The sequence below is a fragment of the Vidua chalybeata genome, chromosome Z (genome assembly GCF_026979565.1).
Source record: "Vidua chalybeata isolate OUT-0048 chromosome Z, bVidCha1 merged haplotype, whole genome shotgun sequence".
In the NCBI taxonomy this organism is placed as follows: domain Eukaryota; kingdom Metazoa; phylum Chordata; class Aves; order Passeriformes; family Viduidae; genus Vidua; species Vidua chalybeata.
In genome coordinates, this window is record NC_071570.1 from 67,538,502 (window position 1) to 67,562,321 (window position 23,820).

General features: G+C 46.1%; 1 long non-coding RNA gene across 1 annotated transcript; it reads left to right on the forward strand.

Moving 5' to 3' along the window:
* The first annotated feature begins 14,444 nt into the window (after positions 1–14,444).
* LOC128781956 (uncharacterized) lies at positions 14,445–16,619 on the forward strand. Its single transcript, XR_008428584.1, has 4 exons — positions 14,445–14,459; positions 15,067–15,571; positions 15,918–16,035; positions 16,412–16,619. It is a non-coding gene; the product is annotated as an uncharacterized LOC128781956 (long non-coding RNA).
* Positions 16,620–23,820: the final 7,201 nt, after the last annotated feature.

Below are 23,820 nucleotides of genomic sequence, written 5' to 3' on the forward strand. Positions count from 1 at the left end.
TCTCAGATGACAACTCTGCTTCTGAAATCCCCTTTCAGTGGGAAACTGCAGCAAGGAAGGCAAAAGACATAGAAGTTCCCATCCTAACTGGGCATGACGGTTATGAGAATTGAGAAGGGGTGGTGACGCTGCCAGTTGCAATGAGCCTTTGGAGAAACTGTTCTGTTCTGTTTCCTTCTGTTCTGACCACAGAGAGGACAAAGGGAGTCAGCCAGAGCTCACCAGCTGAATTCAAAGGCCAAAGTATGGTCAGGCTGAAGAAAAAGACACTGGCACTGCCTATTTAATTCACCTGCCAGTTATCTGTGGCCAATACACTCCCTGATACAAAGAACAAGTGATTCCCTTGGATCCCCTGTTTTTCCTCCTGTTTATGCAGGAAACGTCAGCTTGCTCAGCAGTTTGTATATAGCAAAACAAAACACAGAAAGAAATCCCCACCAGCAACAGATCCACCTGAGAGGGACTTGTCCAGGCCAAAGCACTTGTATGTCATCCACCTCTATTCACCAACTGTGATTATGCCTAATTGGAAATTAGCTGCACATTAACATCCAGGCACTATTTATGCCAATTTACATTATCTTCATGCTGGCCTTGGTTCAGCTCATTTTCCAAGGGCTCACTTCAAAAAACCTGCACTTTGTTTGACTGCAGTTCCCTCTCTTTTTATTGCCATGTTTTTCTGTCTTCTCTTGATTTTTCATTTCCGGCTCACCAGTATCACCTCCTGCCTGTGTCATCTTCCATCAGCAATGCTGTACTGGCTGCTGTGGCTGATCTGCTTTCTGGCAGGTCCATCCTCACCCACACACATCCCTCTGCTGCCTGCTGCCCTTAGTCTGTGCTTGGCTGTCTCAGGGCTGTCCCAGCCTGTGCTCCAGTGACTGCTTTTTGCTGCAGCTCTTTCTGTCTCCAGTGGAATTCACACTCTGGTTCTCTGACAAAGCCCCACCATAACCCCTACACATCTATCAGTGTCCTTACACACCTCTTCCTTACTCTGGCTGGGTTTGCTTCTTTACTCTGGTCTTCAGCCTCCACTAGTGTACACACACTCCTTTAACTCACCACACGTCCCCTCCCCCCTCCCCCAGCAGCTATCTCCATTTTTCCACTCCAGTAGCAACTTTTCCCTTTCTTTGTTGAATTGACCTTGATGTGAGTTATGTGTTTGTTTAATTCTTATTGTCTAAAGGAAACATTCTGGTTGCTAAGCAATGGTTGTCTCCTTATTAAAATCTGAAAACAATTCAGATTTTCAAATTTAGTCAGGGATCATTTGTGAGCAAGCCAAAAGAAAGTGCTTTTCCTTCTGCTAACAAACAGCAACAGTGTGTCCAGCTTTACTGATGTTTTGTTCTTTACAAAATAGAATTTAATGCAAGTGCTGCCTGTTTATAGCACCACTATAATGCTGCAAACAAGAGCAAGTTTATCTGATAGAGGAATTGGGATTGGAACCTGGTCTTGGGCTCTCTGGATGTGCTCCCTGGAGTTGTTCTTACAGTGGTATCTGGAGATATGTGTAAATGCAATGCCAAGCTCTGCTGGAGCTCCTCAAACTTACTTTGGTCTAAAAAAATTAATAATTACATAACTTGACCTTCCTAGGTGGAAATCAGGACCAAGCAGTGTAGGTTTCTCTTCTGATATGAGATTCTCTTTATGTCAGACCCTTGAAAACTCCAGACTAACTGGGCCTCACCATTACAATGAAATGAAACTAGGAAAAGTGATCATGATGGGATCTGTGTATAAATGCCTCTAAACTTTCTCTTTGCTCATAAATAACCAAGTCCTACCCTCCCCTTCCCCTGTGCTTGTTTCTATAACCATTCTTGAGACACTGCTCAAAGATTTGAAGAAATCTTGTCATATATTGATTCTTGTCACATGCCAGCAGTTTGGATCAGAGAATGCAAAGGGAACAGTAATTTATGTCTCTCCAGGCAGAATATGTCCCACAGGCAGAGAAAAGGGAAACTCTGAAGGGAGAGAATTCAGGCTCTGGAGTTGTAGCTGAAGGCCCTAAGGCTGCAGTATTTTGCTCATTTTGGAAGTTACACAGTGGCTGATTCCATCAGAAACCAGATGTCACTTTATTCTATCTTGACAGTGCTAAATTCAACAGGGATGCAGAACAGCTGGGAAAAGTGTCAGCAGATTCCAGTGTGTGTGAAGAATTCCATCTTAAAGGGCCTTTGATATGAGCTCTTAAGTGTGCTTTGAGGTGTCTCTGTGTTTCTCTCCAACCACTCAGGAATGCTGAGCTTTTTGTCTCATAGCACTTCCCAAGGGTTTTATTTACCTTGTTTTAATTTTAATTTTAATTTTAATTTTTAATTTTAATTTTAATGCAGATCACTGTTTCTTATAAAGGCAGTGAACTTGAGCAAATACTTTCTTATTCATGAGACAGTCCTTCGTGTCCTTTTGCAGCTCCTTCCTATGTCACTTGACAAGGCCACGTGTGTAAACCACCTCTGTCGCTCACATCTCTGCTCCATAAAAAATCTTCAGAAGCAGCAGGAACTATGACCAGAAGAAAGCATTTCTATGGAAAGTATATTGCAATTTCCTGCACTGGACAAACAGGGGCTGCAGGTGGATGTCAGCTCCATCATGGACCTCCCGGGCAGCTGGGGACTGCCTGCCTTCCCATGCTCTTCCTCACAGACTGTGCCTCACAGAGGAATCAGCTCGGGCCCCTGGAACAGAGACTTGGCTCTTCTTTGACTCTGGTGCTTGCTCATCTCACATATTCTCTCTCTCAGTTGCTGCTCAACAATTTTTGTCTTTTCCTAAACCTGTGATCCACCCCAAAAAAAAAAAAAAAATCTTGCCATGTAAATCAAATTCATGATGTTAATAAAAAGATTCTGAAAACAAGCTCAGAATGAAACTATAATTTGGCTACAGTACTAGTTCAGATGCCCTATTTTCATAATCATCTTACTTGCTGTATTTATGGAGTGTGAAAGAAAAGGGAATATCCAAGACGCAATGTTTTTTCTGCACTTTTACAACCCTAGTGGACACTGAAGACACTTTTAGCTTCAGAGACTTGTCTCTGAGGTTTCAGACTCTGCAGTACAGTCAGTAAGAGAACAATAATGAACCATTTGTTCTGAAAGTCAGCTCTTCTAAAATCATATCCATAAAAGTATCTTGTTCATTTTAATTTCCATAGTCCCTCTTTCTCTTCCCAGCCTTTGTCACCTGTCAGTAAAAACAACAACAACTGTACAATGTGCATAACTTAAAAACTTTCCTTTCTGAGGGATAGCTGCAGGTTTCAGTTGCTCTGCCAATCCATAGATACACCCATCATCTCTTACGGAGCAGCAGAAAAAAGGTTAATTAGCTGCACACTGGCACAATTAGCATGTAATACTGGATTTTTAGCACAAAGAAAGTAATTTTCTTTTAAGTGCATCACAGTGTTCAGTTATGAACAATTCAATTTAGGGTGTAAGCTATCTGGCATGTAAGAGAAATATGAGTTAGAATACCAATTCCAGATAACTCATCCTGAGAGCAACAGATTCAGTAGTATGGCATCTGATCCATTGAGAGGAGACATTCAGAGTGACAAATACAAATCACTGGTTTTGGCCAGTGTATTGCATTCCAAAGAAAGCAGAGCCACAACAAACACTTTCATCCCTCTCTGGCAATTTTACTGATTTTTGTCAGGATACAACTTTCCAAGTACATTGCCTGTTTAGCAACACAGAATCACAGAATTGTTGAGGTTGGAAAGGACCTCAAAACCAGTCCCAACCCAGTCCCAACGTGGGCAGGACACATCCCACTATCCCAAGGTGCTCCAAGCCAAATCCAGCCTGGCCTTGGACACTTCCAGGGATCTAGGGACAGCCACAGCTTCTCTGGACAACCCGTGCCAGGGCCTCCCCACTCTCATCATAAAATTTTTCTGCCCTAGGTCCAATCTAAGTCTACCAGCTCTTGGTTTAGAACTTTTGGCCCTTGTCTTATCATTAGAGACTCCAGTAAAAGGATTAGTAACCTCAGTCTATTGGGTTGGGGTTTTTTCTTCGTTTGCTGTTTTCTTTGCCTTTACTTGAAAGACTTTCCAGATAAGTTTTCACACAGTATTTCTAATGGAATCTCATTGCAGCTCTACGCTCAACCATTTCAGAGAGATCAGCAGCACTGTCTCATAGCTTTTCTACTCCCATAACTTCATTAACAGTGACCACTCTCACTGCTTCTCACACATTTTTATTTTGGTTCATAAAGACTGTTTGTCCTGTTGTATTTTTCTACTCCCCTAACCCAAATCAATTAATATCAAATTCACTTTGTAAAGTGATCACATATTGGAAATCTGTGTTCACATTCACTACGCTGAAGGTCCACCATTCTTTCTGCTTTCCCTTGAATTGTTGTTGTGGGAGACACCTATGGGAAAGACAGGGCCAGGATGCGCTGGGATGACACCATTGTCTAACTGAGGGTAAGAGACTGGCATGATCCCCCATCATTCCTTGTTGTTAATGTAAATGTTGTGCTGTCAGTCCCCGGTTGTACACTCCCCTGTTCTGGAAAGTTCTGTACCCTCTGTTCCCCCATTGGTCCTCCCTGGAACACCACTCCCTCCCCACTTCCCCATTGGTCAAGTCCTAGTCAACCCACTCCAACTCCTCCCCTGCCTTCCCTCCCTATTGGACAAGTTGTACCCCAACCCCTCCTACCTCCCTTCACTTATATATCCCAGCTCCTCCCTTCTTCCTGGCTGCTCTTGCTTCTGGTTCACTTCAGCAGTGGTTGTCAGCCTGCCCTCCCTGCACCTGCTTCTACCCTGCCTGCCCGCTACCTTCCTACCCTGCCTGGACCCTTGAACTGTTCCTAAATAAACCCTGCTGGATTCACCAAGCAAAGAGCCCACTCGTTCTTCTGGTGAGGCATCTTTTACAACATCTGGGCTCAGGCATCTGGTGGGCTGAGGGAGTTGTCAACGCGGACTGCAGTAAGGTCGCTCCCGGTGCCACAGGCACCCCAACAGCACCTGCCTGGAGAAGCTACCACAAGCCACCCGCGTGTTGTGATATTGATTTCAGAGACAAAAAAAGGTTGCATGGGCTGCTCCCTTTTAATGCGTAATAAATACAGATAAATACAGCAAACACTTGAAGTGGTTTTCTACAGTGATCTGCAAAGACAAAGAAGGAAACAGTATTTGAAATTTCTTCCAATGACCTCTCTGCTTCTGTGGTTTCACCTCAGGCACACCTGTTGCTGTTTAGCCTGTTGAGGGCATTAGTACTTTTGCATTTTACCTTTCTACCATAAAATGCTCAGGAATCACCACAGGGCACCCACTGATGCACATCCCCTTTATTTTTTATATCCCTAACCCAGCTGCCGTTTTTAACTCTGTCTTGTTCCTTCTTTACTTCTTGAGAGACTCCTAAATAAAATCCTCAACAGAGTGATTACAACCCTTTGCTCAATCAAAAGCTTAGCAGGTCTTGAGGGCTGAGGGCCTAGGCTGGAGAGTCATGAGCCATCATAAACTGAAAGTAGGAGTCAATAGCATCTCAGCAGAAAATGCCTTCAGTATCCAAAGCAGCTGCCAAAGGGCTGATCTTTCACTGAGCTCCTTAGGATCCATTGTGGAAACAGCCTGAAAGATTTTTCAGCACGTTTTGGATTCCTAGGGAAAGCAGTCGAAAGCTGTAATAGAGTCCTTTTGAGAAGGGACACCAGGTCACACACTGGGAAATAATGACCATGAGGAAGAAACGTGCAGCTGGAGCTCAGGAGAGGCAGTGCCACAGCCTGGCTCCATTCACAGGGGCTCTGACAAACCCTTCTACTCATTTGCACATTTTGCAAATGGTGCTTTGGATGTATTCCTTCCACTTGCTTTTTTCCTATTTTCTTTTGAAGTAGAAAATTAGAAAAACAATAACAAGTATAAAACTTACCTTTTCTGATAAACCAAACACCACAACAAAGTGAGTCTCTTGCTCTGCTTCAATCTTCTCCCTTTTTTAGCCTGCAGGAATTGTTGGCAGGAAAATCAGTGCTAGACACCTATTTTTAAGCAAATGCCTGCTTGGCTTTATATCTGAAAAACAGTATAAAATGGAAAGATTAGTACAAAATGTGTTCTCAAAAGCATGGATAATTGTGTAGATAAATAAATAGAGAGATAGACATAAAAGCTATTATTCCCTATGTTTCAAAAATGTTATATACAAATGTAATACAATCCTATATTATCCCCTGTCCAGCAGAAAATGAAATAGAAGAAATACTCATATTAGCTGCATATATAATTAAGACAGAGATCCAGTGTCTAGTTCTCAAAGGATGAAGTATGAAAATCATACAGTAACATCTCAGTTGTGCATTATCCTGAAGTAATAGAAGTATTTTGGGAAATGAGCAGCACTTCAGGAAATAGGCAGTATTTCAGGAAAGCAGTAAAGCAGTGATTAGACTTGTGGACACAAATATTTGTGCTAATATGTAAAGGCACTACGGGAAAATTTTGCAGATGGTAGAGGTCTGCATTATTGAAATACTTAAATCCACTTTGTTTTCCCAATTCATAGGTGTTTGTCCATGCCCTCCCCAAAATTTGCCAAAATGAAAGCAACCAGAATTCAACTGAACTCTGTGTGTGGAGAACCTGTCACTAAGGCCCAACACAACATGCAACTCAAAATAATTTCTGACTTAATTTTGTTTATTCAGGCAGCTACTTGTCTAACAGATTTTCTTTAACTTATCTAAGATTCCATTTGCAAATTATTTTTGTGTTCCTCAGAACGTTGCTTGGTCAATAATACTTTTATTCTACTGAAAAGGTAATTTAAGAAACAAAAGGAAACTACTTACACTAATTTACCATTAAATTAAAAAGTGATATTTGTGTGCAAGTCTCAAATTGGACAGGACCAAATGAGCAGGTAGTTGATAGTCCAGTGCAGCACTATAATGTCCACATGAGAACAAATTCCCAGAGTTGTTCTGCCACCACTGCCCGTGCACACAAACTAACATAAACATGGAAAGACACAGCCACAGCACCTCATGAAAGGAGTATTCTTCACTACTTCACCTCTATCCTCCATGAGAGCATTCTGAGGCACCACAGCTTTGATCTGGTGAAGAAAACTAATGCCATAGGCAGCTAAAAGGGCTTACTGAAGTCATGGCAAATTAATTCCCTGTTTGGTGCTCTAGAATTGATTCCAACTTCCTGGACAGCAGAGAAAGATTCATCACTTGAGACAGCAGTGCTGGTAGCAGTAAAGCAAATAAGATGTGACAGGGAAGGTGTATTGAGGAAATGAATTAGCAATTTCAGAATATAAAATGGATTGTTGGAATAAAAAAGGGCTCAAATGCACTCTGGATTTCATGGCTCTGTAGGAATGTACAAGGAATGAAAACAAATTCCTTGCTCAATGTGAGTGAGAGAAGAATGTTTTCTTTTTATGCACATACGCCACATGCACAGGGATATTATCCAAGCTGAAAATAACTGCCAATGATTCTGTGGATTAGGTGTTGGTAGTCCAGACACAAGGAAACCTTTTTCTGGAATCAGAGAATTAGAAAGCCAGAGAATCTTAGATCTGGAAAAGACTTCCAAGATCATTGAGTCCAACCTTTGACTGATCACCACCTTGTTAACTAAACCACAACATTAACTGCCACATCCAGTTGTTTATAGCAACTGGAACCTTGTTTATAATAACATGAACATTTCCAGAGATGACTCCACCACTGCCCTGGGCAGCCCATTCCAATGCTTGACAATCCTTTCAAGGAAGAAATTCTTCCTGACATCCAACCTGAACCTCTGCAGGTGCAGCTTGAGGCTGTGTGCTCTTGCCCTGTCACTGCCTGGGAGAAGACGCCGAGCCCTACTTGGCTACAACCTCCTTTCAGGTAGCTGATCTTGCCACTGTCGTGGTCATTGGCATTGCAATAACTACAATAGAAGGAGAAAAATTTTCATCTGCCCTTTGAAGACTGTAAAGGATGGCAAAATCTCTGGTAATGCTGACAAAATATTGGCAGTTGCCCTTCAAGCTTTTACGTATCTGTTCCTTAACACAAATGAGCTTGCTGCTTTTGGCAGTCAGCATGTTGGAAGGAGTTAACACAAATAGATTGAGACACCAGAAGGCTCTTGCCCCACCAGACCAGCAGGAGGTATGTCATCTGTTCTCTGGGCTCTCATATCCTCAGTGAATATTATTTTGTCAGAAGTTGCTGGAAGACCTAATCTAAACCACAACTTAGGGGGTTTTTAGCAACATAAGGAAGGGACACCAAATCAAAAATGTTGGAGAGGGCATATCTGTAAGTTCCACCAAACAAAAAGGCATGACCCTCATCTGTCAAGGATTGCCACAGTAGTTTTCCTTATTCCCTGGAAGAAGACTGTAACCCAGCATATCACGCACTGCAGAAAGTCTGTAGGATGCTCCCTGGGAAAACTGCTGACCACCAGTTAATCTGAAATAAAAAGTTTAAAGGGACATTTTTCTCTAGGACCAGTCTTATTGGCCGGTACTGTCCTTCTGTCTTACACATATAAGTGATACAGACTATTACATAATAAAAATCCAGACTCATGAAAGTGTGATACATAGAAGTTCCCTTCTCTGTGGCTGTCCTAGCTGTGCTAGTGAAATGTTACTTTACTGTGCTAATTAGTGAATGGTTCCTAATACTGCATCACACACAACTTCACACCTCACACAGGCCCTCCTGGCATGCCCTTTCTCTTACATGAATGTCCAAGCAGCAGATACTGGTCCCAGGCTTCCAGCTGTGGGTGTTCCTCTTGGTGCGAACACAAGGAAGCCACTTAAATCAAATGCCCATCTGCCAACACATTCAGTAGCGAGAGAGCTGCAGAAGCTGCAGCCCGCGGGGGAAAAAATCAATGGAGTGTACATTCAAAGCACAGAATCACAGAACATTTTCAAACAGAAATGTTTTCTGTCACACAGAAATGTTTGCTGTCAAAGAGGTGCTAAAATAATGTGCAGAATTGTGGCTGTATTCATGAAACAAACTGGACTTGTGCATGCAGGCTTTGAACAAGGCACTAGGGCTAGAATTACCAATGCCACTGAATTTGTAGTTTTTGAGACACTGGATATTTCTCATCACAGGATAATACAGAATAACAAAATAATTTACATCGAAAAATACCCTTAAGGCCAAGGCTTACCAGCAGCCCTTGGCATTGCAGGACTTCCTGTGATCTGAGCTCCTCGTCATTGACCTCTATGAGGACTGGATGGCCGCAGTGCAGATGGCCAGCAGGGAGGACAAGATCTGTCAGCTGAAAGGGGAAGTGTGGCCAGCAGCTTCCAGCTCTGCAGCAGGCGCTGCTGGAAGCCTGGCACTCACCTGGAAGAGGATGCTGTCCTGAAGAGGGCTGTGCTTTCACACAGCTCACTCTTGCTGGGTGGCAGTGTGATTTCAGGGCAATGCATGGGAAGCCTTCCCTTGTGAGGGCTTGGGGGAAATCGAGGAAGCAATGCTCTGCATCCTTCCCGCAGGAGCACAGGAGCCCTGACTGCTGGCTGACAGCGCCTGCAAAGCTGCACAGCAGCCGCTGGCTGCCCCCTGGCTGGGGCCAGCTCTGGGGTGCTGTGGGCAGCATGGGTCTGCTCATGGACACTGCCTTCCTGTTCCCTCAAGGTGGCCAAGAAACTGCCAGCGGTGAACCTGTTCCTCCTCAGGCAGCTGCTCTCATTGCTGAGACACATTGGCCAGCACATGGCCACCAGCAGAATGACCTGCAGCAAACTGGCCATCTGCCTGGGCCCAAACCTGCTGAGCACAGAAAGAGCAGCTGGAGCTCCAAGCTATGCTGGCTGACAACAAGAAGGTTCGAGGAGGAGCCAGCAACAAGGAGCCAGCTGCAGCCTCCCTGGCCCCTGCTTGGCTGCCCAGAGGTGCCTGTGCCTGGCTGTCCCCTCTCTCCAGCCAAGGCTATGCAGGAGCTGCTCCACAGTCACAGCCCTCTGTGCAGAGGAGAAGGCTCAGCAGGGATGGCAAGGGCTGCTTGGCATGCTGTCAGCATCTGGGCTGAGACCAAGGCCTTCCTGTATGCATGTGAAGCTGCTGGTGGCCTTTTTGATTGAGAACATGGATGACATCTTTGCTGAGGAGGTGGCTGGCCTGGAGGAGACTCCAGTGCCCACAGACACATCCACACGTATGAGCAGGAATAGAGACTTGTCTGAGCCTGGGACTCAGGGTCCCAGAAATCTCAGCATCAAGAAGACAAGTGGTGTAGGGCTCCCCTCTGGGTTATCTTTCGGTGTCCTTGTCTTCCAAGAAGTCACTTTGCTGCACATGATTTTGCTTTCCGGAGCTGGGACAGGAAGAGCAAAGAGGCCCTGCAGGAAGAGCAGAGCAGGAGCCCCAGGCAAGAAGCAATCCCGATGCACCCCCTTCTCTGCCAGATGTCCAGCAAGAAGATGGCAGAGATGCCAGAGAGGTGCTGGAGGCCCAAAGAGCAGAGATATGGTAGCTGCACAAAGCCTGGCACAACGCAAGCCAGAGAGGTGGGCAATTTTACATGAGGCCAACTGCTGTGCCTCCTCCTGACAGCGCAGCTCTACAGCCTTTTTTCCTGCCTGCCTTTTCTCTCTCTCTCCCTGCCTTTCTCCCCCCACACTGACACATGCTAGTGAAAACTCCACAGGTTGCTTGCCCAATGCCTTAGGCATGTGTTTCATTAATTTACAAAATACTTAAAAATTAAAGTAGCAGTGGGGGAGCTGTCACCTTGAGAGGCCTTCTGCTTAGACCCCTGCTCCTGCCAGCTCCCTCCAGTCCCTTTGGGGTCAGCTGTACTGTGTGAGAGGGGCTGATGAAAAGCAGCATCTTCTCTGCAGTGCTAAGGGGGTGATTTGGCAATTGCTCCCTTCCTCCTCCAGGCTGTCTCTTGCCACGTCTCACCTCCAGAATTTCTGCTTTAGGCATCTCCAGCTTTGCCTCCAAACATCCACCAGAGCACCACAGAGTCCCTGTCATGGCCAAAGCCCTGATGAGACTTTCTGTGTCAACAAGATAAAAGGAACTCACGTTGGTTCAAACAAGAAGGGACGTAGCCAGGACAAGAAAGAACTTAGCTCATGGCTCCTGGCTTTGCCTCTCTAATCCAACTTAATGGCAGAAGGCTTGAAGGCTGCTACCCCCAGGAAGAGAAAAAGAGAAGGAAAAGACAGTGGAAAAAGGCCTGGCCAGAAGACAGGGAATGCCACTCGGAAAGGAAGCAGAAAAGGACACACCAAAGAAGACTGGAGAAACGCAGGAGGCTCTGGCAGGCCAAGAAACCAAGGTAGGGATGGCCGAGGCTCTGCTGCCAGCCTTTCTCTCCACAGCGCCCCAAGCTAGCCCAAGGAGCTGGCAAGGGCCAGTGAGGGCTGCTGCTAGCCAGGGCTTGGCAAGAGCTCCATGGCAGCTCTGCAGGAGCTCTGCAGCCCTTGGCTCCCCCCGTGCCCACATGCTGAAACTTGGCAGGAGGACGGCTCTGCATGGGACGAAGTGGCCAAGGGAGAGGCTGTGAAGATGAGGCAGCAGGAACCTCTCTCCCTTTAGTTCAGCTTCTAGATGCTTATAGTGACATGTATTGGACTAAGGTTTTCATTCTGGAGGCCGCTCTTTCACACCATCTATGTCTACGGATAATTAGGTACTTGTAGAGGCATATGCCATTTTGTCACCTCCTTCCCCACATTCAGGAGCCTGACCAATGTGTTTGGATTCTTGCAGCTACCTCAGGTACTTCAGCCCCCAGCACTCCACCTGGCAGTGCAGGTTGTGCAGTATCGATGACCTCCAGCTCAGCCTGGAATGCACCTGAGGAAGAGGAATTACGACCAGTGGATCTGGGCCTTGAAGTCAAAAAAATTATTCCAGAGATCAGGAGAGCCCTGTCTGAAAGGTCTCCCTCTGCTCAGGTAACCGCATTGCATGGGAACCAAAGGGTCGGGACTGACAGCATTGGAATGTTGTTGCATGGCTGAGAAACAAAGGTTTCTTTAATTGAATTTAATTTATTTCATTATTATTTAGTTATTTAATTATTCATGGTAAAGCAAGATTTCTGAAAGAAGAGGAAATGAAAAAGTCTCCCTTCCTTAGTAAGGATGAGAGGTGCAAGCTTGTGTTGGCCAGGTTTGGGTGCTCATTTTCCAGGGAAGGATCCCTCGTGCAGGGCCATTTGTAGTGAGGCAGTGGAAGCTTTGTAGGTTCTGAGAGGCTTTGTTTGATGGGAAAGAAGAGTGTTTGGAGAATTGCCACTGAAGGCCAAGTGTCCCGTGCAGGGAGGGGCATGCGAGAGGTGCCTCTGTTCCAGCAGCAGCTGGGGACTGTGCCTCTTTTGGGTGGGAAGGCCAAGGCAAAGCAGGGCTGGGCTGCAGCTGCTGCTGCTGTGAGAGCCCTGCTGTGCATGTAGGCACTCCCAGAGCCGTGGGCAGGGCTGGGCTGCAGCTGCAGCTCTCTGTCCTTTTGCTTGACAGATTCAGTCTTTGGATTAGGAATCCTGTTTTCTTAACTCTGGCTTCTTCCCAGACTTGCTTGGAATGTCTGTGCTGGCACAGGTCTTTCTGCAGATTATTATACTTGTTGGCCAAAGAATGTATCTCTTTCTATTGATGTACTGACCCATTGCCTGCAGTACATTTATGGCTGAGGCAGGGCAGACTCAAGGTGACGAGTGAGATTTTTTTTTTTTTTTGTTTACCAGTATCTTATTCTCAATGGGGTGTCTTTTGTCTTCTGTAAACTCACACATAGCAGTTTTCAAAAGCATTTTATTCCATAATAAAAGGAAACATTGCAGGCTGGGAACCATCTTTAGGATCTTTAGGATTCTGATGGATGGGCTATCATGGAAGAGATGAATATTCTGGAACTGATCATAGTGAGAATATCTTTCTGTCCAAAGTTAATTTGCAGGTGCTTCATCTTGGGCATTTACTTCCTCAGTGGAATAGAAACACTACTTGGTTGTCTGGCTTTTCCTGTCTTTTGGGTTGGTTTTTTTTCTACCCTCCTGATTTACAGATTTTTGCCACTCATCAGAAATGTGATCCTGGAAATGCCCTAGGTGCATAAATGTTTTCGTGGATCATACACATGGGGCAGCAGCAGAGGGCTCCAAAAAGCACCACCTTGTGATGGGTTCTGTGAGCTGTTGGGTGGGGGTGGTGAGACTCCCAGCCAGAAATGTGTGCTTTGCATGTGGGTTTGCAGCACACAGCCCTGGGCAGGGCTGGGAGCGAGCTCAGCCCTTGCTGACAGCCGTGCTGGCAGCAAGGAGAGATCCTGGCTTTCTGCTGGCTGATTTCTCACAGCTCGTGGGGTAAGGCAGGGTCAGAGTGTGAGGGCACATGCCCTCACTTGGTGTCTTCTGGTTTTCTGTGTTCATGTTTTGCCTCAAAGGTCATTTTGTAAGAGCTTTAGTTTCACCTTGGCCACCCGAATCCTGAGTTTAAAAGGCTTGTCATGTGAACCGTGTGGGCAGTGTTCCCCCCATGCTCCATGTCCTTTGGGAGTGGAGAAGGAGAGTTATTGTATCCCTGATGTGATTCCAGCAAAATAGGGAGTAATCTTTGGGTTCCTTTCTTTCTGTTTTTCTTTTCAGGACAATATTAGTGTTGCCCCTCTCCAGGAGGGGAGCGTGTGGACAAGGCTGCAGCAGAGGAAGCTTCATCTGGCACTGAGAGCTGCGAGAACAATTCCCAGGAGCCTGAGGAGCCTGGTAAGGACAGAGCCCACACTGGTTTAGAGAGGCGTGAGATGGCTGCTCTGAGGGGGGTTGGTGCTTTAGTTCAGCCTTTGGCATAACCTCCCCAAGCCCTGCCCTCCATGCTTCTCCAGAGGCTCTGAGTCCTCTGCTCTGGCAAGAGAGCAGGGAATAAACCTGACCTTGTAGGAGTTGTGTCACCAAGCTGGGTGTCCCAATTTGGTTCATGACTCAGCTCCCAGCACGCCTCAGCTTCAGCCATTTCAGTGAGGACGGAGGTCTCTGTGTCAGCACTGAGAAAGAACAAGGCTGGGATTGTGTTTCAAGCTCTCGTGGGTGCCCTTTGCACTGCAAGTGCTGAGACTTTATCAAGGTACTTCAATGTTTTGAAACACACTTGGAATGATCCCTGTTCTTTTAGGGGCAGGCTTCAAATTGCCAAGTGAGAGTCTGCCTTTCAGGCCATTATTGACAGTCTCTGGTAGGAGGACAATTGCTGCACAAGGGAAACATGCATGAGGGCCAATATTGACTCAGTGTTCCCTTTGCTTCCTAGATATCATCTGATCAATGTCTGCAGGAGGACTGCCCTGCATGGCAGGAAGAGACAGGGGAGAGCCTGTGACATCGGGCAGGTGCAATCCCTCTGTTTATAGTTACATACATAGATACGTGAAATTATATTCAGGTATCTATATAGTTATATTTATAGATTTATACAGTTGCATTTATATGTCTATATACTTGTAATTCTACATCAGTGCAGTTAAATTTACATATGTAGTTGTAGATGTATATAGTTGTATTTTTATAGATGTAGCTGTATTTATAGATGTGCATAGTTGCATTTATACGTGTGTAGTTACATTTATGTATGTATATAGTTACATTTATAAATTGGCATAATTATATTTATATACTCATAGATATTGTTATAAACAAGTTTACAGGTTAACTCAGTTAATCAATAGTTACCATGTTTGTTAATTGTTAAATGTTAATCACCAGGTCAAATACATCGATTCTGTTAATTACTGATATTGTTAATTACCCGACCCAACAGTCCCTTACCTGTACCCTCTTTTTATTTGTTAAGTATTACTCTGCTGCTTCCCAAAATGGCCCTAGCTATAAAGAAAAAGGTAATGTCACAGACGTATATGCAATTTAAGATACATTTGGTATCATTAAAAGGAATAACACCCTAAAAAAGGACAAGCCAACCTGCAGTTCAAAAGACTAAGTGACCTGTCCTGCTTGAGAACTGTCTTCCTATTCCACTGGCATAATTCCAGGTTGTCATCATAACCCAACAAGAACTGGACCAGGGTGAGGACCTTAGACAACGAACCCAACAGCTTCTTCCTAGGCATGCCCATGAGGATGGAAGCACCAGTTCTGCTACATAGCAAAGCTGCCTACCTTCTCCTCCACATTGCCAAAGGGAGCAGTGGCAGTGTGCACGACCCCTTGGACCCCCATGCAGAGTTGATTTCACAATAAAGGTGTCAAAAAGGAGCAGGTCTCCTTGCCCGTTTCTTTTTCAGGTATGTGGATGTTTAGATACATAGATAGCTGTTTGTGTGTAGGCCCAGGCTGCATTTTGATCTCTTTTCCCCCTTGGCTGCCTTTTTCACCTCTTGCTTTTCCCCCTGTGCCCCCTCTGTCCCCTCTCCCTGTGCTGGGTCCGAGCTGGCGGCCGGGCCGGGCGGAGCAGCAGTTCCAGCCCCGGGTGTCCCTGGAGCGGTGGGAGCTGCCGGTGGCCCCAGGCACTGTCCCCTGAGGAGCTGCTGCAGGACGGTGAGACTGAGGGGGCTGAGGGGGCGGTGACGCTGAAGGGACGGTGACCCTGAGGTGCTGCTGGGGCTGAGGGGTGTGGGACAGCCCAGGGCGATGGTGGCGCTGAGGTGACGGGGAAGTGGCCCAGGCCGAGGGGGTGGCGGGTCTAGGGGAACGGGATGGGTCAGAAGGGACTGATGGGGTGAGAGGACTGTGAGGGGCTGAAGAAACTGAAGGGGGCTGGGGGTTTGCCGAGGGCATGGCGGGGCTGAGGGGATGGAGGGGCCAGCAGGGAGCACAGAGGGCTCCGGGACTGCAGCTCTGCCAGGCCTTGGAACCAATTCCAGGGCTTCTGCTTTTGCCACAGCTGCAGTGAAGACCTAGAGGACAGCCGGAGACTGACGGGAGCCAGCAGGGAGAAGCTGAAGGCCAGCAGCAAGAGCAGGGAACGGGGACCTGCTGCTGCCACGCTGGAGAGAGCCCGGGTGAGGCCACAGGGCCGGGGAGGCAGGGTGGGGCTGAGGGTGGCGTGGGCTGTGGCCGTGGGCGCTGCCCGGCGGGGCAGGAGCGGGCCCTGCCCGTGCTGGGGCTGCTCAGCGCAGCTGCCCCGGCCGGCACAGGGGCTGTCCTTGGGCAAGGCAGCTGTGCCGGCAGGGCCCGGGAGCCGTGCCGGCTGTGCCGGGCTGCCGGGGCTGCGGGACAGTCCCGCCGTGGCCGCGCTCCCGCAGCCTGGCCCGCTCGGCTGCTTTTTCTTTCTAACTCTCCTGGAGAGGCTCTGAGATCTTCTCTTCCCTGATGCAAGTGCAGCTGCTGCCAAGGGAAACGTCCCCATACTGACTCAGTGTTCCCTTTGCTTCCCAGCTGTGCCATCTGCTGTCCCTGTCCAGGAGAGCTGCTCTGCACGGGAGGAAGAGACCGAGGGAGAGGCTTTGAAGATGGGGCAGCTGGGATCCCTCTGCTTGCAGTTCTGTTTGGAGATACACGGACTTGCACATAGACAGGGATAATTACCTGGATATGTTTCATATGTAGGCTGTTATTTGTATAGGTTTATTTCTATGTGTATGTTGTTATGTTTATGTATATATGTATATACGTACATATAAGTTTGTAATAGATGTGTGCATATGTTTCTAAATACCCATATTTACTTCTATATATTGTGGTGGTTATATATGCATTGCTTTCTATTTCACTATATATGCAGTTGTTTAGTTGTATATAGTATCTATTGAGTTCTTGGTACAGGGTTATTTAGAGAAAAAGATTAGTATTTTTGTGTATCTGTGTGCTGCGGTCACAGGGAAGATGTTCTCCAGCCAGCTCACTCCCTGAGACTGGTGTGCAGTTACGAGAGGGGCTGCCCCTGGATCTCTGCTGAGATCTCCCGGCTGGCGGTGCTTGCAAGGGACTCGCAGCTCCCTGCAGCAGATGGCTGTGGCGTGGGTAACACATCAGCAGCACAGTACGAGAAACCAAGGCAAAGGAATAGAGAGAGATCATTTGCTTCAGTTCCAGGAAGTTTTATTTCCCCAGACGATTCAGGGACAAGTTATGATAACCGAGGGCAAAAAGCTGCTTTTAAAGAGAGGCGGGAAAAAGGGGAGGACACAAACTTTTACCAATAGGAACACATTAGGGGAGGAGTGCAGGGTAAGGACTATCCAATAGAAGCCAGCAAGGGGAAGGAGCAAACCTTACACCCCAATCTTGCTTCAAGGAAGGGATGAAGGACAGGGAGCATTCCGGAAGGGAACAAAGGAGGTACAAGCAGATTGACAGGTGTATTGACATACACTTGGTGGGAGAATCCTGTCGTAAACAACTCAGGACTGAACCATTAGGGAAGCCAAAAGGGGTACATGGAATGAACCATTACAAACTTATAACAAGGAATATGTAAAACCTACTACAGAAGAACAAACTGCAGAACAACAGACTACCACATTTTTGTCTTCCTAGATGGGCTTTGCCCTTGTAGAATATGTAATACATTAAGTTGTGAAACAACTAATTGATCTTTGTGTATAGTGAATTGTTGTAGAGGTTGGCAATAAATTAAGGTTTGTTAACTGAAATTGGTATTTGTATATTTTTACATAGCATTGTTTTACTAATGTAATAAATTCCCTTTTTTAACCTTAATTGAGATTTGTATAGTTCTGTATTGTCAGGGTGGGTGTAGCACTTTGTAATAAATGACATTTTCCAACTGAAATGGATTCTCATGTATTTGTCAGTCAGCAGTGCAGCTGTAGCAATCTGCAGGAAATGCCATTTGTCAACTGCAATGGGTGTTTTGTGATCTGTGCTACCCAAAGCCATGAGCAGATGTAAATGCTGGAGGATTTTGGCCATGAAAATTACCGGCCATGCCCAGGACTTGCACTCGGGCTGGGCAAGGGAAGCGCAGATTTGGGATGGCAGCAGAGCTACACGTTGGCTCAGAACTCGCTGCCAAGGCCTGCTGAGGAAACTCCGGGACTCCACTGAGAGTAGAACTCCAAGCAAGAGCCATCCTGGCAGCAGAAATGATTCACAATGAAGAAAGAGAGCAAACGTGGCAAAGCAGATGTGGGGATACTCTGTGAGTCTGATAGAATGCTCTCAATCACCGCTGCCTAGGCATGTCTTCTGCGAAAATATTTTGTTAAAAACTGAACACCTCCCATGAAAGATAGATTGCACTTTCCCCTTCACTTACCTTGCTGTGTGAGTGGAGACACTCTCTCCTTATCACTGACAATTTTTGCCCTTCAGCACCTGACATTAACCCAAATGATTATGTACTACCACTTGGCACCATAAATGAAAACAGCCCTGGCCTCGTGACAGTGTTTGCAGTCTTCCCTCCTGCTGTCCCCACATCTCACAAACGGAACCATCCCCTTCCTGTCCAAACTGTGCCTGAGGTGACTGAGGGCTCCAGGACTCAGGAGGGTGCAAGAGCACTGCAGGTGGAAGCTTTTGCAAAGCTTCCTGAGCATCAGTAAACTCTGGCTTTGCCAGTCTTCCCCTGGAATATTGTCCTACTCAAGAACGATCTTGGAGGACACTGTGCCTCCAGCTCACTCAAGTGAAGTTTGTTTTCTTCAAGGCTTGAATAGAGGAAAATGAGAGTTGTGATTGTTACAGTGAAATTGGGTTTTGGTGCAGCTGGGTTTGCTCCATTATTTGCTGTGGAAAGTAGGGTAAAAGCTTTAAATTCCCAGCAGAAGCTGACTACCAGCCCACACAGACCTGAATGAGGCCCAGGTGTGCTTGCTGCATGCTGGTCCAAGGAAAAAGCTGGAACCAAGTCCCCTTTTATTGCAGATGGAGCCTGTCTGTACTGTTGTCTCCAGGGCTGTCTGTGGTAAGACATGGCAATCCAGCCAGGAACTGTAGATATGAGAGTTCCAACAGCAACCTCCAGAGTGAGGGACGAGGCCAGCCCAAAAGCCTGAAAGGTGTTCTGGGTACTGGGTACCAAGCAGGAAGAATTTGTGTAAGCAGACTGACAGCTCAGTGGCAGGAGAATAAAATACTCTGCTGAGTGTTATCATCTCTCTGCCAGAAGCTGCATCCTCAGCCCCTTATCTCTTCCAGTTGTCTCAGACATGGAGAAAGCGGCAGGAAATCACTGAACCTGGGAGGGAAAGCAGAAGGAGGAGAGGCAGTGGCTGCTTCCTGGGGCTTTGGGAGCAGTGAGAGCCATCCAAAATAGGATCTCTGCTGGGCTGTGGAAGTAAGAGTGACCAGGCAGCAATGCTCTGTGTGAGACTGGAGCCATCTGTGAATGTGAGCATGGAAATCTGACCTTGCAAAACAGAGAAAAAGGGGTCTTTAGGTATTTGCCACAGCTTGGATGGGCTCTGAGTCACCTGCTCCAGTGGAAGGTGTCCCTGCCCATGGCAGAGGGGCTGGATCTAGAGGGTCTTTAAGGTTCCTTCCAACTCAAGCCCCTCTGTGAGTCTGAATTACAAACCCACAATGACAAAGAGAACACAGCAAACCTGGGTCCCGCTACATTATTGGAGGCTGCTGTAGTCACTTGTGTCACCTGGAGACTGGTTTGTATCTGGAGAAATTTTCATGGTCCCACAGTATTTAGGTGTGACTTTCCTGGTTCAGGGCCCCAAAAGATGCCAGAAGAGATTATTTGCAAGCACAGAATTGGTTAATCTGCCTGTGAACCTGATGAGAGAAGTCTACTCACGGTATTGCAGTGTTTACCCTGTATAGGTGATATTTGGGTTCCATTTTGAATACGCAATGTTCTTGCACAATGCTTGTATATTCATAAATACTGGCTTTAAATCCTAATTCCATCTTCACACAAGGATGTGTAATCCATTAGGAATATTTAACACGGAGCCATATTAGCTTTGGGCTTGATGGTATGGGTTGTTTAAAGTGTGTGATGAGTAATGGTAGCTCTAACAAATATCGCTCTTGTTAATTTGGGTCTGTCCTTTATCAAGCCTGTTGCCTTGAAATCACTTCTTTACAGTAGAGACGAAGTGAAATTCCTTAATACAGATGAGAATTGTACAACTCAGGCTGATTAAAGGGAAAGTTTTCTGTTATTGTGAAAAGACAATCTAGGTAACCTGTTTGCTGTACATCCTGGAGGAAACTTTGCCATTAAGAGTGAAAAGGAAAAAGACATTTCTCTCAAGAAGTGTCGTGAAAGAGCTTTCTGTATTACCAGAGGCAGCTACACTGATACTGACCTCCACAATTATAAAATGCACAACAACCACTTCCATGACTTCATCTGGCCATGATTTTTAGCTGCAATTCCAAAATCTCATTCAATACATTGCTGTGCTTTAAACAAGGAAGGACAGCAGAAATACCAACATTTCTCATCAGCCTTCTGGGTTGGAAAGACCATTTAATTTATGCTCCCTTAGCTGTCAGCCAAAACCCTGCTGTGCAAACCTTAGGTCTAGGTTGGACCTTATAAACTTCTTTAGCACCAACATAGGTGCAAATCTGCTATAAAACCCTTCAGGCATCCCACTGATTTAGAGACAGGAGTTCACTGTTCCAGAAGAGAATTTACTTTTCTTGCTCCTGCAAGTCATTTCCACAGTGGAAGTGAAATCAGTGCCTTGCTATCTGGATGTGGTAGGATTTTCCTCCTGTCCTGAAAGACAACAGGGAAAAATATTACATCTAAATCTTTGGTTTGAGAGCAAAAGGAAAACGTTACTTTAAGAAGTAATTTCTGCCTGGACTTTTTGATATGAGGACAAGCTGTGGTCTGCTGGCAAGAGCAGCCCTGTGGGTACAAACCCTCCTGAAGGATGACCGGACTGCTGTCACAGGGGCCACCCTAACCCACCGTGCCATTAACTCGATGCAAACTAAACACAAGTGACACAGCTCTTCATCCTTAGCAAGGACTTGCCTCTGCAGAGGTGTTACCGACAGTCTCAGCTCTTGTTTACAAGTGTTCTTAAATTGGCACACAAATCAACCACCCCTCCCTCTCTTGTCCTTCTTGGCGTCTGTCCGGCTGCTGAGCTGCTGCTGAGAAAGGAAGAGGCAGAGTCCTTCAGGGCAAACAGAGACTTTGCAATGGGCAGAAACTTCCTCCTTTCTCTTGTTTTCAGTGACAATAGAGGGGTTTGTCTTCAATCTCTGTGTCAGCAGGGAAATTTGTGCTTACCTGTCATGCCAAGGATCTGAACAACCTGGATTTTTATTGGGGTAAAGCCCAGAGTGACCTGACCTTCTGCAGGAATATGGAGAGAAGAGTCAAAAGGGATTCCTGGAATCTTGCAATAAGCAGATAGTGGTGTTAAACATATATAGCTAAAAAGGCATGAAAGCTCATAAAAGCATATGGAACTGATGTAAACCTAATCAAAAAAGAAGCATTTTATTGTAGTAAAGAGTGAGGATTGCAGAGCACAGAAAAAGAAGTTTCTGGTGGGAGGAATGCTGGTTTTAAAGGTAGGATCAGCTCTTGAGGTTTGATTTGTTCCCTCTTTCAGATTACAAGGAAGTCAAGGTTTGATTTGTTCCCTCTTTCAGATTACAAGGAAGTTCCAGAGTACAATCTGGTGCCAAAAGTTTGAGAAGCAGGTGTGATAAGATCACCAGAGTATTTTATCTGTATCTAGGAAGAAGCCCTGCAGAGCTTCTATTTGGCTTTGCTTGAAAATAGAAGTCCCGTTTTCACCAAGAATTTTGATCTCTTGGTGTTTTGGAGGAAGAAAAAGAAAACAACAAACACCTGAAGTCTGCATTGAGGTGAGGTGTATCACAGAGGGCTAAGAGCTCACCAAGGCAAGAGAACCTCTTATAATTTAAACTGTACTTTCAATAATAACAGTAATTTCTCAGTACATGTTGATTTCAGCAGGCACCAGCAGAGTAAGTCAGATTCTCTTTTCTTGTTCTGGCCTTTCACTGCCATTGTGTCCACTCCGGCCAATTGCTTGGAGTCTGCCTGGCTTGCCCTGACATGGCAAGCAGCGTGGGCCACCTTCCCGTTCCCCAGGGGGTTAGGAAGGTGGCTTTGTGTTCGGCCCATAGCCGTGGGAGAGACTTGGACGGTGAAGACAGAAGGAAGGAGCTGACTCGTGATGGGGTTCTCAATCCAGGTTTATTGAGGGTCTCCAAGTAGCCTCTTTGCCCAGGGACGAATTGCCAACAAGAGCCCTGAACTAAACAGTGTAGCAGTATTTAAATGGGGGTGGAAACAAGAGGGTGGTCGTCTCACAGACCAATGGCGTAATAGAGGGGAGTGGGAACAGGGGGAATGGGCAGGAACTGGCACCAATGGGGGGAGTTGAGGGGAGGGGCCCCAGTGTCTGACCTATCACTTGACACCCCTGGTGGAACTTTCGGGATGGAGGGGAAGGGCTGTCGAGTGACAGGCAGACTCCCGTGGGATTAGGGGAATGACTCAGCAGGTTTCAATGACAAGAGGTGGAGGGAGGAAAGGATTGACAATGGAGTGGGAGGAGGCAAGGGAGGGCAGAACCACTTACATAGGGGTGCAGGGCCAAACCACTTAATTAAATGGAACAATTTAGATAACAGAATACAACATTTCATCTATCACTAAGGAAAGGTGTTATTCTCAGCTGGATTTTAAATTCTTTAGAAGTCAAAACTGAATTCAAGTCAGGTTCATTAACACTGTAACTTTCATACTTCTAAAATCTTGTATCCTTTTATATTTGCCTGGAGATTTGAGCTTGTTCCTTTACAAGAAGAAACGACTACATATGGGACTAATCCTGTTTTTGATATGAAACAATTTCCAACAGAAAACAGGGGAAAAAAACTTTGAACACATCTTTACTTGGAAGAAAGGTAGCTGCTGCAGCAAATACTTATCAGGACAAAAAGGATGAGCTGTCATTCTTTATGTTATTGTGAGTGCATGAAATACTGTTACTAAGCCTCTGTTTTCAAGACTATAAAACACACAGTGCAATGTGAATCTCTATTTAATCTCCTTACCAGTACAACTTATGCTGGGTTCTGAGAGCCCTGTTTAATTACTTTAATGCTTCAACCATTCCTGTGAATGTTCAACAGCCATTAACCATAGCACTCAGTCTCTGGCAGATATTTGGTCTTGAAGGAAAACTTTGTACTACTTTTTTTCCTATCTCTTATAAAACTCACTGAGTTCAGTTAATATCAAGAGCTAGAAAGCCAAACCATGTGGGAAAGGCCTATTTATTGTAGCAAACATCTCTGTTGTCAGAAAATGTCCTTTAGATAAAATCCGAATTTCCAAGGACTCTACCCTCTCTCTCTTTCCCCCTTTCTTTTTCCTTTGCCTCATTTTTTTTTACCTTTTCCCTTCCCCTTTCCCATTTCCCATTCCCTCTTCACTCCTATTGTCTCTTATTTTCACAGAAAGAGGTTTTTATAACCCGTCCCCTTCAAAGGGATTTACCAGCCCTTCATTAACTCTGCCAGATGCTGTTGGAAGGTGTTCTCTCCATTCTCTGAGAGGCATCTCTACACCATCCTGTCCCTGCAGATGCTCTTGCTTGGTGGCAGAGGCTGTCCCAGCACTGCCAACAACAACTGTGCAGCCAGAGCTGCAGAATTTGTCATTGCTGGCCTGAAAGTGCCACCCCTGGAGGGGAAATATCAGTAGGAGCTCATGCTCTGCCTCCCCGTGCTGACAAATCCCTGGAGTCCCTCCTGCTGTGCTCTGTGGCACCACTACCAGAGGAGGCAGAGGATGTGACAAATCTTCAGGGACACCTCGGGCTGGGCTCTGGGCAGCAGGACCTTCCCTTGGCCCA